Here is a 17,342-nt window from a genome sequence, read left to right as displayed (position 1 = left end):
CAAATGATATAAATGTGTAACAGATTAGAAAAAAAATAATGATGAATCAGGCATTTTAGCATTTTAGGGTAAAAACGAAATCATGTTTGTTAATTTTTATACACTGCATAAACGCATCAAAAGGGTTAAGCAAAAACCCTAATATAATAGAGAAACAGAGATATTATTATTACCGGGGGCCCTAAAATCCTGTCGATGAAACCCCTTTAGTTATAAGCAAAATTAGAAGAAGAAAAAAAAATAAAATAAAATAAAAAAATACGTTTCCGCAAATGTGTACCTACTGTGCCCACTCGATCGTGGGGCCCGGGTGCATTGCACCCATCGCACCACCGAGATGGCTGGCCTGGGTACAGGGTCAATGTATTCAGGGAGTACTTTTGATAGTTTTTCACAAGCTATGAAGGAGTGAGAGGGAGATGTTGTTCTTGATTGCCTAATTTAAGTAAAATAAGGTTGTGGTCTGGTGATAACCCATTCAGTGATTGAACATTGTATTGATATTTAACGTTCTGTAGAATTGCAATATCTAGGACAGCAGATCTGCCAATAGGATTGTTATAAGTTGGCTCAGTAGGCCCAGCCACTACAGGATAATTTGACCTCGTGTAATTGTTGTTGTTTTACTATTCCAAGCTGGGTGTTTTGAATTCATATCCCCAGCCATGATGATGAACGTCTCCCTTATGCCAAGAATGGCATCTAAATCAGCCGACAGCAAAGTTCTTGTTGGTAAATTGTAGGCAGCATAGATTTTGAGCTTACCAGCTGTGTCGGGTATATACTTCAATGCCTGCAATATCTAAATTTGTAGCTGATGGGTTGGTTATTGAATTGTGCTTAACGTAGTTTTTGATAGAAATAGTAGTTCCACAGCCTCAATAATCCAGTCTGTCATTCCTGTAGAGCAGGTATCCTCTCAATTTTGGATTATCTGCAGGTCTTAGGTGAGTTTCATTTATCAGTATGATGTCTGGATCATATATTTGAGAAAATTCTTGAAGTTCCATAAAGACTATGGAACTTCAAGAACTATGGAACTTCAAGACTATGGAACTTCGCTTGGATTGCCAACAAGACGTTGGCAATCCAAGCGACTATTTGAAGTGAGTTAGGAAGAAATTTATTTCTGATCATAAGTGAGTGCTGTTAGAATAGAGTGAGTTTCTTGAAGGAATCTTTTTGTAGAGGTTTGTGATGGGTCGGATTTACTGAAATCCTGCAACATGGTAGCGAGAGAAGTAGTAATGATCGCAGTCAGGTTAGGATGTGTTCGATCCTGAGGGGTTGCTTTCATGGGGCGAGCCACTTTGGCGTAAGTTTTGCCTTTGTTAAGATTATGTGCTTGCTTAGTAATTTCTGCTTGAGTTTGAGGAAATTCTGCCTCCTTTTGTTTAGTACGGTGAGTTTGAGGGAAATCTGCTTCCTTTAGCTGTGCGCGAGGTTGAGAGGTGGACGGTCGGCGAAAATCACCCACTACAGTGGGTGATTTTCGACGACTGACTAAATTAAATGAATCCTGATACCCTCATTGGTGTTTTTTGCCCATGAGAATGGAATTTCCTGCTTATTCATTACTGAGACCAGTGTCGTCCATTTATTCTTTTTCTGCAGGATAGCTGGATGCACCTTCTCTTTAGGAGAGCTGGAAGGGTAATTATTAGGGATGTCATTCTTCATTCTGTCATCTTTATGTGTTTTTTTCTGTTTTGCGCTTCTTGCGTGCATGTACTTCTTTGAATTCTGTGGGTGGGGAAACCACCAAGTCAATTTTTTCTTCCTCTGGTCATATGTCTTCCCTTTTCGTCTAATTAGTTATCATGGAATACAGGTTTAAGAACCCTGGCTATTCATCCTCGAATTTTTTAGCAGTTTTTTGAGTAGCTCAAGTGTGAACTTTTTATCCAGCATTTCAGATTAAGTTATCTGCATCAAGATTATTAATAATAAGCTAACTTATTTTATTCTCTTACAGGGAGTAGGTGAGACCTTTTAACCCTGTCTAGCTTTTGGAGACTGAGTGGGCAGTTCAATCTCCACTGGTAGCCAATCGGGGGGGGGATATTCCGTGACTATCACTAATTATAGACGGCTACCAATGAAAAGACAGGCAAACAAGTGCTGCCATCTCACGTGCCTAACGTGATGCAGATAATCAAATTTAGGTCTTTCTCACCAAAAAAATAAAAAATAAAAGGGGGTATGTACCATTGTCCTTTCGACCATGCTAAGGAGATACAAATTGTAGAGGTTCATTTTTTTCCATCGTTTTTTTCTTTTGTTCCATATATTCCGTAATACCCGATCTACGCACTAAGGATGAAAGATTTAGATTCTTCTGTGCAGACAGTCATTTTTAAGGTAATTATCTATATAAAAAATAAACAGTTTTTTTTTCTAATAAGAAACACGGTCTATACCCTAAACTTTTGTATATAAGTGAAACAAATAAAACATTTCTTACTCTAAATGTGCGATTGCATTCATTTTCTTAAATGAAACAATATTAAAACAACTTTCACATTAACAGTCCGTAATTAAGATTATATAATTAATATTTCCAACTCGAGATGGAAATAAGTATTAAAAAATAAATAAATAAAATAATTCCTTGACAACCAAGAATTCAAAAATCGCTAGAAGTATGGTAAATCAGAACCCCTTCCCCCTCTTTCCTTTCGGTTTCTTCTTCTTCTTCTTCTTTTTTTTTTCATAAAGGTATTATTTTGTTAATGATCTTAAGAATATCAGAATCTTCAAAATATAAAACTCCTTACTCTTATTTCTTCTTTTCTTACTTCTAGCAAGACACACACACACACACACACACACACACACACACACACACACACACACACACACACACACACACACACACACACACACACACACACACACACACACACACACACACACACACACACAGAGAGAGAATATCATACAATTATTTTATAAAATGACATGTTCTTATCCTGCTGTTCTTTCTTACTCATATTTTGTTTGTATTTAGGATCCAAGATTTGTATTCTCCACTGTACGTAAAAAAGAAGAATGATCATATAAGATAAAAATAATAGAAATCACTACTGCTCTATTGTAATAAATTGTCTATTATACCTCATTCAAAAGTCTAAGGCTGTCCGTTCCTCCACTAGATGGCAGCACACCACGCTTTATTATTATTATTTTATTTTTTTCTATGGCAATGTTGGAAATGCCGTTTATATTTTATTTTAACTGTAAATCGTAATACGTTCAGTTTTCTGTAGTTATCCATTTTGTGCGTATACTCGTAGCTTGACAAGACTGTTAATAGTACACTGTCATTGTTTTCAGCAGTCGTAACAGCGTTTCTGAACACTCACTTTTGCCTGATAGATGTGCTCACCAGTACTATAATGAGAAATCACCCACTTAACCTCTCGACAGAAGTCAGTCGTTATCAATGATGCCTTTAGTTGGAATGACCTCGGTTCCAATCCCGTGTAAGATGCGAAGAATCACCTTTATAAGGGCTTTTCAACTCAATGTGAGTTATCAGATCTTATAATACGGAGTAGAGTTTTTCTTGAAAACATGCTTTGCGAGAAGAGCAAGCATATCGGCCATAAGACCACGCGCAATTTACAAGCTACACTTACCTTAAATCTTTAGTTCCTTCGTCCAAAAAACATCACTGTTAAGTAGTTCAGAATAATGTTGCCAAATGAAAATTATTAAAAACAGCTAAATCTTTAAAAAAAAGGGCTAAAAAGAGTTAAAAAGGAGTTAAAAATAAAAATTTGAAGCTAAAATTTTAAAAGTAGTAGCTGATACTTTTAAGTTACTTACTTTATTCAAGTTGAAGTGATGCTTGCATATAAATGGCTAAATACATCTTCCATGTGGTCTGCGCTTAATTCACACACGTTTTCACTTTGATTTTCAGATTTATTATATATGGCCATCGTTCCAATATTACTCAGTGTAGATGCTGGTAAATGATAGTGTGTACAGCACTTGTTGTTACCCATTAGGCCATACTTGACTGATAAAATAGCTGTCAGCATTGGCAATTCCATCTTGTTTCTTAATTTAGTTTTAACTACATTCATGAAACTAAAAATTATTTCAATTTCAGCATTAGAATTTAGCAGTATTAATAAATTTATTGCACACTGAGCAATTTCTTTAAATGGATTCATTCCGGATGCATCTTTATATTCTCATACTCTTCATCCAGAATAGCTCAGTGTTTTCTATATTTCTCCATTTAATTAAGTGGATAGTATTGTACTGGTATTCAGCAACAGCAACATCTTTTTCTGTTTACAGCATTATTTCTAAGATGTGAGTAACAGGTTCTTTTATATGTTTTAGGTTATTCTTAACAGAAAAATAATACATCATTGAAGAGACCAAGAAGAAACTGTCTTGCTCGACTTCCAAGATTTTGCTCATCATTTTGCTTTATTTTCTTTTGTATCAGCAACTCTGAAATTTTTCTTTCAAATCTGTAACCAAGATTTGGATTGGGATCCAAATAGTCATCAATCTCTGACTCTAGAGGGTCGACTATGGATGATGGTAGCACTAACATAATAGCAATAGCGCGAATCAAACGAGAAAGGTCTTCAAATAATCTCATCTTATCCGCACTGTTAGATGCGAAAATTTTATTAACTTACTGAACATGAACTAGAACAAGATGCAAAAATGAAAGATACAACAGATTCTTTTCATCTTTGTACATCTCCCACAAAATTTGAGCATTGTAATATTTCTCAGTCACACTTACGACTTAGAAGTGAGTTTTTAATTCCAACCACTTGCTGAGAATTCTGTCTACTGCAGGTTCAATGGAGAGCCACCGTGTTGCACAATTGCTTACAATTTTCAGAGGAGCATCATTTTCATTGATAGTTTGATACAGCTCTTTGTATGCTGCTTGTCTTGAAGAAGAATGCGAAAACCACTTATACGTTTCGGCAACTAAAAATTCTAATTTTCTTGGGAGAGATTCTGCACAAGTGTGAGACATTGCGAGTTGTAATGAATGGCATACACATCTAATTAAAATTAAGCAGGGAATATATGCCTTCAGTTGTTCATATTAACCTCATTATAAACACCAACTATAACACTGGCGTTGTCTGTACCAATTGCAATGAGATTTTTAATGTCCAGTTTCTTGATCAATAGTTATATTTTCAGTGCAGCCACAATACCACTAGCGCACACTTTTCTAGAGCCACCATGCTCAGAAATGTATGCATAATTTTGTTGAATTTCATGCTATAATAAATGATGTCCATTCCTAAAATCTTATTCACTGTGATATCATTCGATTCGTCTATTAGCAAGCTCAAATTTTCATCTCCAATGTCCACAATTAGATCTTCTTCAAAATGCTCACTTAGAATATTCTTTACAATTGCAGAGCACTTAGTTCGGTGCATTTTTACCTTTGGCATAATTTGACTGTCTGGGATGATATTTTTACAAAGACCTACTAGATGATCGCAACTGTTGAATGATGAGTGACAACAAAGAAATAATGCTAACTTACGTTCAAAGTTCGCGGTCTCATCAGACCTTTTCACAAGCATATTTGTAATAGGAACAGCCTTATATGGAACTGCAGCAAGATGTTTCTTACATGTTAGAGGTTTAATGGAATATTAACAGCACTGAGAAAGGAATAAAACTAATTTTAATACTTCCAATATTAAAACGGACGAAATATTGGAAGTATTAAATTAGTTTTAATCCTTTCTCAGTGCTGTTAATATTCCATTAAACCTCTAACATGAATTCTTCACAGCACTTAAGCCTCAACATACGTAAGATGTTTCTTAGTTTCGCTATGCTTTACAAGCTGACAATATTTAGCAGCTATATCACATCTGCAAAACTTACAGTGGCCTTTTGTAGCATCACCAGGAACTTCACACAACAATTCACTAAACATTCTCATTTGCAACCAATCCCTCCTAAATTTTTGCTTGTAAGCTTTGTTTTTCTCTTTGCTCATTTTTGAAGAAGGGTATACAACTCTTTACTGCAACGAATTACGACTAGTCTTTGAAGACTTCCCACTCGCTATCGTAACTACCAACCAGAACACTGTGCAAAGTCTATCGTAACTACCAACCAGAACACTTGTAGCAGTGCTATCAACTTTAAGACGACAAAATGGCAGACTGTTGGGTCACGTGACTGACTGACATTATCATGCGTTTGAAACGTGTACGATGCTCGCACCAAACGTACAATGCAATTCCTTATCAAATGCCAACATCTGGAAAACTTTTATAACAATTTCTTTAACAGTAAGTTATAAAAACAACTAAAAAGAGCTGAAACTAGTTCTGAAGGAGCTAGATTTGGAGCTAGGTGCTAGATTAAAATTTTCCGAGCTAGGGAAGAAAAAAAAAAAAAAGCTAGATCTAGCTCCAAAAGAGCTAAATTGTCAACACTGGTTCAAAACGTACTGTCAAGTCAGTGAAACCTTAAAACAGCTATCATAAAAGGTCACATGGCTATTTGGGATCCTATTGTTTCAGTAGTATCAGTGCTGTCGTTTTATGCCACTGATGTTATCGTTTCAGAGGCATACAACGACGGCATCGGTAGTACTGGTTAAGATTACGAAGCAACGAAGCTTGTAATGTCAGTACACTATAGCAGCTACTGTGAACAATACTAATGTGATCATTGGATAAGCAGAAATGCAGCGGATAGAGTCAGTGGAGATAAAAAGCGGAAGAATCATCTGGTTTTGGAACAGTACAAACATTAAGCAGTGGTTTGGATTTCTTCTCAGTAAAAGAGAAAAAGAAGCATTATTATGATACAAACCAGTAAACGAAAGAATCATAATGGCAGGTTTGCAGTAAGACCATTTAATATTACTGTGGTCCATGTCTATTCACTCTTCAAAAAGTATTGAAAAAGAAAGAGATCTGTTCTGTAACAATTTAGAATCAATTTTGGATTCAATACCAGACAAAGAAGTAATGATCATTCGAGGAGATTTGAATTACAAGATTGAAAGGGATAACAAGGAATGGGAAAGAATAATAAGTAAACATGAATATGGGAAAACAATGAAATAGGAGAAAGAGTGCCTGAGTTTCCTTGAAGCAAAAATGGTAATTAGCAATACAAACGTCTAGCAAAAATAAATAAAAAATAATAAAATAATAAATATCTGCAGAAAGGGAACATGACGATCAGCAGATGTAAGACACGAGAATGAGATGGGCCATGTCATTCCAGCAATGTTGAACGTTTCAAAGAGGAGACACGTAACTGAAACTAGCTTAACGATTGTCAATATCAAATTAAAAATCGAACGAGAAGAGATGGCACATTTTTAGAGTCAAAGAAATATTAGGATAATGAGCGAAAAAATTCCTCCAAAAGTATAAGAGAAAAAGAACATAAGGAAAATTTGAAATCCATTATGGAAAAGAGCTGAAAGATAGAAACAACAAAGTAGTGCTTGCAATAAAGAGAGCGAAAAAAACAGTGTCCCATAGATGGATAAACCAAAGAAGAGTCGGAAGACATTAAAGCTAATTAAATGAAGAAAAAAAAAGATTAAGAGAGATATATCTGTGGAAATTGGTAAACAATACAGAGGGAGATACATCATAGTTAAGAAGACAGTTAAAAGATAACAAGAAATCAAAGCGATTAGAAGAGCAATGCCTGGATATAAATAAATACTATGGTGAACACAGAACAAGAGAAGTATACAAGATAGTAAAATTTGAGAAACATCATCAAGAATTGGAGTCCAAAGCAGAGAACATAAAAGGCGTAAAAGCTGAAATCAAATCATGATACGCAGAAGAAATATGAGAGAGAGAGAGAGAGAGAGAGAGAGAGAGAGAGAGAGAGAAAGGCAAGATATTGGGTAGAGTTATATAAGACACAAGGAGATGACCAAAGGAGATTAATTGATTGGAAATACCATCACCAAGCACAGAAAGTGAGACAGGTGATATACTGAGGGAAGAGGCGGTTATAAGAGCAGTAAAGCATCTCAAAAATTATAAAAGCCGGAATGATGCGATTATTGGGCAGATGATGAAGCATAGTGGCGAAATGATAATAGACGAACTGCACTTGTTGTTCTTCGTGGGATTAAGGGAAATACAAATAGGATGGACAAGATCAATTATAATAATAATCAATTATAATAATATTCATAAAAAAAGAAACAAAAAATAGATTAAAAAAAATTACAGAACAATCGCTCTAACGAGTCATGTGGAGAAAATACAACGATGATCCTTTTTGATGAAATCATTAACCAGATGTTCTGTCATTTTACCTCTGGTTTCGAGCTGATACCGTACTGTTCATTCTCCTTTTCATCTTTACTAACCGTTGCTATGTGCGAGGAATTGTTTCTCAACCTATCCCAGTTCGGTTCAATTAATCTCTCAAAACTGCCTTTTCCAAAGCCTTTGAGTTCCATATCATTAGCTAATTACTATATGCTTGTCATTTCGTCGAAGATATCAGAAATACCATTTGATATTACAATCGTTCTCACGTCAGAGTTTGTTTTAGCATCGATTAAAAGGAGAAAGCTTTCTCTCGTTCCACGTGTGGTTCTGGCAATAATATTAGGAAAATCTGTCTCTATAGCTCATTTGGTCAAACATGTTTACTGCAAAGGTTATGGGTTGGATTCTAATGTAAGACATGGGTAGTTCGTTAAGGCTTGCCTTGAAAATCTTGTATAGTTTTTTTTAATTTAAAAGCTTGTCTTGAAGAAAGCAAAATGACATACTATTTTCGTATTTATGAATACTTCCTTGGCCACTACGAGTCTTTATGTATAGAACCGTCAATTGCATAATAGGCCACCTAATAGACAGCAGTTGCTTTCGAAAACGATCCTCACCCTCAGACCATATTCTAGTTTTTTTTTTTTTTTTGGAAGTAATGGCAACCTAAAACATAATTTTTACTTTTCTATGCAAATATGCAATTTTATACATAAATACGTAAATACATAAAATTACCTAATTATGCATAATTTTTACGTTCATACGTAAATAACTCCACTTTTCTTTTCTTTTTTTCACCCTTACTGGTACAGTAAGTACATCATTTGATTTTACTAAAATAAAATAAGATAGAGTATATCTACTTTATTTTATTTAACGACAGTGTCCTTGGATTGGAAAGAACTAGATTTCAATTCTCTGAAAAAATTTATAAGGCTTTTCAAAAGATGGTTTCGTATTGCAGTGGGACGGATTTTCTTTCCCAAGACTCGATATTTTTATATCATTTTTTATACGCAATTTAAGCAAATCGACCAGAAGAACACTTGCTATTAATAAATATAATTGAACTGGCTTGAGAGCCTTAGTTGCAATCATCCGTAGGTCAGTCGGTAACGACGTCCTTCAGTTGTGAAGAACTGGCTTCAGATAATGTCTAGGAAAAGGAAATAGGAACATTTTATCAGAGCTATATATATATATCGCAAAACATCCAACTGGCTGGAGAACATACTGAGTGAACATACTGGCCTCATTGTTTTAATATTATTATTCCAGAGAATATTATTCCAAAGCAATAACAGCCTTACTTGCTCGGCCGTAACTCCAAAACAACCCAAGCCTTTTATTTTGCTTTTGCTGAATATTTAAAATTTGCCATAAATCTTTAAATATTTTTTAAATGTCTTATAAACTCAAATAAAACAGGAAAAAAACATAATAAATTATGTTGTTTTGTTTTATTTGAGTTACAAATCAAATGACGTCATCTTCTTTGTAAATATATAATTTATATTTATTATAGAGGGCATTAAAAGCAGTTAAAATTGCGTTTCGTCTAACAGTTCATATATGAGTGAAAACCGCCTTCCTGTAAATGGGGTGAGAGAATATTGTTTTCGTGAGTATTGAGTGTAATAAACATTTGGTAATCAGTAGAAGATTAATAACAAGTTATCTTCTAAATCTTGTAGCCTCTGGAAAACAATGTAAAGATATTAGGTAAGCTCTGTAAATTAGTAGCATTAACTACAAATAATTTTGTTTCTGTAATTAATTGCTAAACGAACGTGTTTGAAAAAGAGCCTCGTTTTTGTACCAATTTTCCATGAAGATTTCCGTTTAGTTGGCATGGCCGCCATACAGCTAGGTTTATTTAGGCGTTGATATTTATTATGTGATGTAGCAAATGCTGTGCAGTTTCTATTAGTAGAAGCATATTATTAATTGTAGGTATGTATATATATCGTTCCGGTTTGGAGTAAAAAATATCACTCACGGAAACTAATGCTCCATTTTTAAATAACTATGTGTGTGTGTGTATGTATTCCCAGATGGAACATTATTTTCTGAAAATGAAATTGTTTTTTTTGGCTCCGACTAGAAATATATTTTCAGAGGAACAAGTAAATTGTTCCAATGCGAATAGATAAAAAATTCATGATAACAACAACAAAAAAAAATTATCTCCGAGACTATTATTATTATTATTATTATTATTATTATTATTATTATTATTATTATTATTATTATTACGGGCAACTCCAAGGAGTCCATAGACTCATCGAAGGAGGCCCTAACATGTCAAGAAGAACTATTCGACATTCACACAGTATCTATCATACTTCGCCTTGAATTCATTTACAGTCATGGCACCCACAACAGACTCTGGCAGCTTATTCCACTCATTCATCACTCTCCAAGTAAAAATACCTAGCTCTAACACTCTTGCCCAGCTTCCATGTATTATTATCTCGTGCGATCAGAATAATAAAAATAAAAGTTCCTTTTTGAATTGTTCTGAGAGGTACATTTTATTTTGGTTCAAAACTATTTCAACCCCAGGTTTAAACACTTGAAAATTCTCTTTCCAGGTACCAAGGAACGATGGATTCTTTCTCTCACGTCATTGTTTGGAGGCTGCATTGTAAAGAAACTGAGTAGGTAAATGGAAGAAAAGAAAAGGGAGGGGAAGAGATTAATAACAAAAGCCTTCTTAGCGCAACTGGAAAAAACATGAAACATGGCTCTTTTCGATTAGATCAGTGTACCATTCTCGTTAAAACGAGAGGGAATTTGTGGCGTACTGTGTGTATATAGTGAAGTTTAACTAGTAGTGTAGGCTCCTCGGAAACAGTATGTAATTTATAATCAGTCAGCCAAAAGATGCACACATACTTTGCAGACAAAAATATTATTAATGAACGTAGTGTGGTGTAAGTTTTTGTTTTTGTTGTTGTTGTTGTTTATTTATTTATTTCTTATCAAATTCTTTGTTTCCGAAAAAGGTACCCTGTCCTTTTTCGGAAACAAAGCTTCAATTAACTAAATTTTAATTTTGACCCTCCAGTCTATTATTATAGGCACCACGGAACTGCAGCACCCTCAATTTTTCTCGATATATAAATATATTTATTAATTTATTTATATTTGCTTGTAATATTTAATTTTATCATCAACAATCCTATACATTTTGTACAAATGTATTTTATATTTTGTATAAAAATTTGTATAACTTTTATTTTGTATAAAAAAAATAAAAATCCATCTTGTAGCACTTAGGAGGGCGAACGACGCTAGTAACACTGTGGTAAACACAGTGCAAGCATATGCACTTAATAGTCAGATTGGGAGCGGAATGGGGAATCAGAATGGGAGAGTTAGTATAAGGCATCAAAATAAGGATGGGACAAATGGGCTTCTTCAATTCATATATACTAATGCCAGAAGTATTAGGAACAAGAAGGAATAATTTTTGGCCTTGGTTGGCACTTCCAGGCCACAGGTTACTGGTATTAGTGAACTGACAGAAGATGATATAGCTAGTGGGATTGAATGTGATGGGTATGGTGTGTCCAGGAGTGACAGGGAGAATAAAATGGGGGGAGGAGTGTTATTGATGATAGCTTATGAGCTGCAGCCAAGGAGAATAGAAGTTGAACTGCAGGATAGAGAATAGAGCACGTTTGAGCTACTTGGTGTGAGATTGAGGCTAGCAGAACAAAATATACAGTTGGGTGCTGCTATACACCAGGTGATGGAATAGATGGTGGAGGTAGTATGCATAAGCAAATAGAAGAAATGAGTGGAAGGAAGGTAATTATTATGGGAGATTTCAACAATGGTAACATTGATTGGAAGGAGGAGAGGACACATGGGAGGAAGGAATTGGATTTTATGCGGTTATTAAGGGATAACTATCTGCAACAGCATGTAATGGAAAATACTAGGGGTCAGAGAGTGTTTGACCTAGTAATTGCATCTGAGAATTTGGCTGTAACGAATATAACCACGTTGCCACCAATTCGTGAGAGTGATCATAGGGTCTTGACTTGAGAGGTGGCTAAAGGTGTGGAATTTACAATTAAGACAGGGTACATGTGGAATTAACTTGCTGGTAAGTATGACAAGAATAGGAATTTGATTAGTTCAGTGCCATGGCATGTACAACTGCAAGGACTAGAAGTTGATAGTGCATGGGAGGCAGTTAAGAAGTGTTTGCATGAAGCAATGGCTGACTGTATACCTAGAGTACGAATAATAAATCAAGTAGGGATTAAATGGATGAATAACACCATTATGCTTGAGCTGCAAAAAAAAAAAAAACTGTGAAGGGAATTTAAGGAGAAAGGTGACCGGCAGGCACATGAACAGTATAAAGCTGAGGCCAGAAGGGTAACGAGTGTGGTAAGAAAAGCAAAAGCGGATTATGAAAGAACATTAGCCATGCAGGCTAAAGAGAATTCTATAGTTTTTTCGATATGTTGCAAGTAAAAGAAAAAATGTATATGGCAGAATGATTTTAAAGACTGCCAAAGGTAGGGAGGTAACCGAATCAGTTGATATAGTGGAATTACTGAGCGAGCACTTTGCAAGAGTATATCATCCAGGTGGTGACATTGCAGGAATGAAAGAACCTACAGCTTATACGGGAATTGTGGTGAATGAAGTGGAGGTGAATAGTCTATTACAAAACCTCAATGTCAATACATGTATGGGATTGAATGGTATATCAGCACGGGTGTTACGTGAAGCAGCTAAAGAATTGTCAGTGCCCTTGACTATATTGTTTAATCTGAGTCTCGGGTCTGGGTTAGTCCCAAGGAGGTGGAAAGAGAGGGAAATAGTTCCACTGCATAAAGGAGGTTCCAAGACTTCTTTTGTAAATTACCGACCGATCAGCATATCAGGAATCGTTGTCAAGGGCTTGGAGAAAATAGTCAAGAGGGAAATATAGGATTGGATAGATGAAAATGGGATACTGTAGGGGGGACAGCATGGTTTTGTGAAGGGTAGATCATGCCTCTGTAATTTTCTCACGTTTTATAACACAGTGACGGCTGAACTGGATAAGGATAATGGGTTTGTGATTCTACTGGACCTTGCTAAGGCCTTGGACAGGATACCACATGGAATTCTAATCAGTAAACTGCAGCATATGGGGATGGATATAGGGTTGGTGAGATGGATAGAAGAGTGGTTGATGGAGAGATATCAGAGAGTAGTTTATTCAGGAGTAGAGTCCAAAAGACGGCCTCTGACTAGTGGTGTGCTGCAGGGTTCTGTTCTTGGACCACTACTATTTAATTTCTTCATTAACGATATAGGAAAGGATCTGAGAGTAACTGTTCATTTGTTTGCTGATGATGCAAAGTTGAGTAGAGCAATAGTGAGTGCACAGGATGTCAGAATTTTGCAGGATGATTTAGATAGTTTGGAGGACGGCTAAGGAGAATCGATGTCAATTTAATGTGGCAAAATGTAAGGTTGTGCATTTTGGGGTGAAAAGATTAGCAGCAGTATATCATATTGGTGGAACTTTACCCAAGGAGATTAACGAGGCCAGGGATTTGGTAGTTCCTTCAGGTTTTGTTGGTGGACAGGGAGTTGAAGTTTAGGGGGCACATCGCAAAAGTGGCTAAATCAGCTCATCAAATCATTTGGTTGCTGAAAAATACTTTAACAAGCAGAGACAAACAGGTTATTGTTCTGTATCGAACCTTGATAAGACTCCATCTAGACTACTGTGTCCAGATATGGGCGCCAGGATTTCTTCTGGATGGATAAGAGGTGAAGAGGATCCAGAGACGAGTGACCAAGATGATAGCAGGTCTATGGAATGAACCTTATGAGAACAAGTTGAAGATTTGTGGGTTGCAGAAATTGGTTGATAGGCGGGAAAGTGGTGATATGATTGAGACATTCAAATTACTGAAGGGTTTCTATAAGATTAATTCAGAAGATATTTTTCAGAATAGGACTGGTGGTGGGAGGACTAGGGGCTTTACATGGAAGCTGGGCAAGAGTGTGGTTAGCAAGGGTGTTAGAACTAGGTTTTTTACTTGGAGAGTGGTGAATGTGTGGAATAAGCTGCCAGAGTTTGTTGTTGGTGACTGTAAATTAGTCCAAGGTGAAGTATGATAGATACTGTGTGAATGTCGAATAGTTGTTCTTGGCATGATGTTAGGGCCTCCCTCGATGAGTCTATGGACTCCTTGGAGCTGCCCGTAATAATAATAATAAGAGTGAGATGCGAGCTATTAGCCTAATACGGCACTGTCTGTCGCGCCGTTCTACTGTTGTTCATATGCAGTTTGCTCCAGTAGTAGAGTGTTCGTAGTGCTTATTGTGTTTACTCTGTCTCTTTAACCCCCTAACGTACCAATTAAAAATCAGAAAGCGGTCGTTTTTCTGCCAATTTTTTGGGCGAGGGTGATTTGCTGGATCAAATTCATTATTTTTCAAATAATGATGAATTTGATACACGCCGTTGGCAACTTTTCTCGACTGAAAGGAAATAAGCACAAGATTGTCTCGCATCTATATTCATTTTTGTATTTATATGTGAAACCAAAATTCAAGATCAATTTTGGCGCACTCAACAAAAGACGTGTCACAGACGTCTTTATCTATTAAGGGGTTAAATATTTTGACATTACAATTAAAGGATTTAATTGTAATTATCCAAAAATTATAAATCCATTCCTTTAATTGAAATTAAAGGAATGGATTTTATTCTTAACTAATTTTGAATTATACTAAACTGTATAATTTTATCGATAATAAACAATATTTTTCATGTTTAATTTTTTTTTTAATTTTTACCATAATTTTGATATTTTATCCAAACATGTACACATTGTACTTACAGTGTGTATGTATATTTCGAAAGTTGCAGCAACCCAACGATTTCAAGCCACGAGCCGCATTGAAGATGAGTACTACAAACCTCCAGGTATTCATTTTGCCAAAGAACTATTTACAGTATTTTACTACCAGTTGACTGATTAGTGTACTTAAAATTTAAAAATACCATTGTTTGTATTTTTTTTTATTAAATAAAACTATTATCAATATAAATAAAAAGGTAGAGTTGAGCTGAAGAATAATCACAGCATATTAGAATAACAGCTTCATTTGTTAGGAGCTCTTTGTGTCTTCATATTATCAAGGGTTAAGCATGTCAGTCTTGTCGTTATTGAATAATGTGCTGTTCATCAGCTCTTTACGGCCGATTTTCTTGAGTTTACAGGAAATAAAAATCCACTTGATCGTGCCAGAGATCGACTAACTGTGGAACCGGTCGAAGAAAGGCTTAGAAAAAGTTTCCCTAATCGATGAATAGAATGGAACCTGGTATTTTTTTCGTGCGGTCTAAAGTAGAGGAAGCAGACTTGCCACAAAACTTCCAACGAGCTACACAGGCCTTCATATTGGAGTTCTTATGAAGGAAGAATACGAATTCTTCGAAATCTAAGAACACAAATTTGTCGCCCTGGCTGGCCGAGTGGTTAGCGTATCCGCTCTCCAGTCAAAAAGGCTGCGGGTTCGAATCCCGCCGTGGGCATGGATGTTTGTGAAAAATACTAGTGGTGGTCGGCGGTAGATGGCGTTGGTGTAGATGATGAACGTAGTTGAGTGGTGGCGACAGAGAGTTGTGGAGTAGGTGTCCTCCCTCGATGAGTCCTTAGACTCCCTGGAGGTGCTAGGTAATAATAATAATATTCTAATCATTCTATAACATATTTTAATCCGAATTGATTCAATGCATTACGTTTTTCTCAATTGTGAAAAGTAGTGTCACTTAACACTGCCCATCGATGTTAATTTTTCTACAATTTTAACGAATCTCGTTAGGACTTTTATAATTCGAGTCTGCTGCTCTGCAACTTATGATTTCATATCTGCATTGTTAATTATTCTGTCATGTATGTTTGCGACATTATACCATCTCCAATTTCAAATCATACTGAATGAAATATGCGGCAGGATACATTATATACTTAGTGCAGAATTTTTATGATAGTTTCAGGAAAGGTTAACTGTACGAATTTAGCACCTTATGTGGATAAGGAGTGCATAATTTCGGAATTCTCCTCTAAAGATCAACAAGGATTATAAAGTAATTAATAAAGCTCTGAATATGCCTGGCTTCTAGTACTACTCATCGTGGTATTAAAGCCAAATCCTGTAAAACTGTAGTTTCTGTTTTAGCCGAATAGTAAAGCCGAAAATGTGCACTTAAATGGGCGGGAAGCGACTTGTCCATATATCAATCCCTGCCTGTTGTATTTTTTATGTGAATCCTACCGACGAAAGCTTGTTACCCTGTAGTACGCTAGTACCTCGGGTGAGGTGAGGTGACGGTTAGATAATCCAGAATCCTTCTCTAGAGACAAACTTGGAACTTATTCATGCCATCCGACCTCCACCAAGTTTGGGCTAGTTGTCTCACACCGAACGGTAAAATTAATCTCTCACCTGAAGACATTTACAAATATTCCAGTTGAGAATCAAATTCGAAGCTTGTTGCTTGGAGAGTCGATATATATTGAGGCCAACAAAGTCGGCAGTTTCAGCTGAATTTGTAGTTTCAGCTAAATTTGACATTAACACTTTCATTGGCAAGCTGAAAATTGGAATTTCGTGTGGTGGCCAAATTTTTTTTTATTTTTTTATTTAGTTAGCGAGTTCCACGCGATAACACGTGATCGGCCGTTTGGTGAGAGCTCGCATCGCGCGATATCGCGTGTTTGGCAATGAACATGTTAACAAATTTGCTAGCTTGGCTTGTTGGACATGCTTGCTTTCTCCGAATAACTCCCCCCCCCCCTCTCTCTCTCTCTCTCTCTCCCTTGTATTCTCTGGGCAAAATACTGTGATCTAAGTGTGTTGTAGGATTCTGCATTCACCTCTTTGACATTAAATTCAATTGCTATGGGGATAATCACTCTAGCTATTCAGCGCTCTACAGTTTTGTCCAGAATTCTTAATATCTACTTCTCCGGAAGGCACTGTAATACACCAGATAATGAATCACCAGAATTCCGTTGG

This window comes from Typopeltis vanoorti, chromosome 20 (assembly GCF_054136105.1).
Source record: "Typopeltis vanoorti isolate ZY-2024b chromosome 20, IOZ_Tvanoo_1.0, whole genome shotgun sequence".
Classification (NCBI taxonomy): domain Eukaryota; kingdom Metazoa; phylum Arthropoda; class Arachnida; order Uropygi; family Thelyphonidae; genus Typopeltis; species Typopeltis vanoorti.
The sequence above is the reverse complement of the archived record's forward strand: the minus strand, read 5'-3'. Positions refer to the sequence as shown.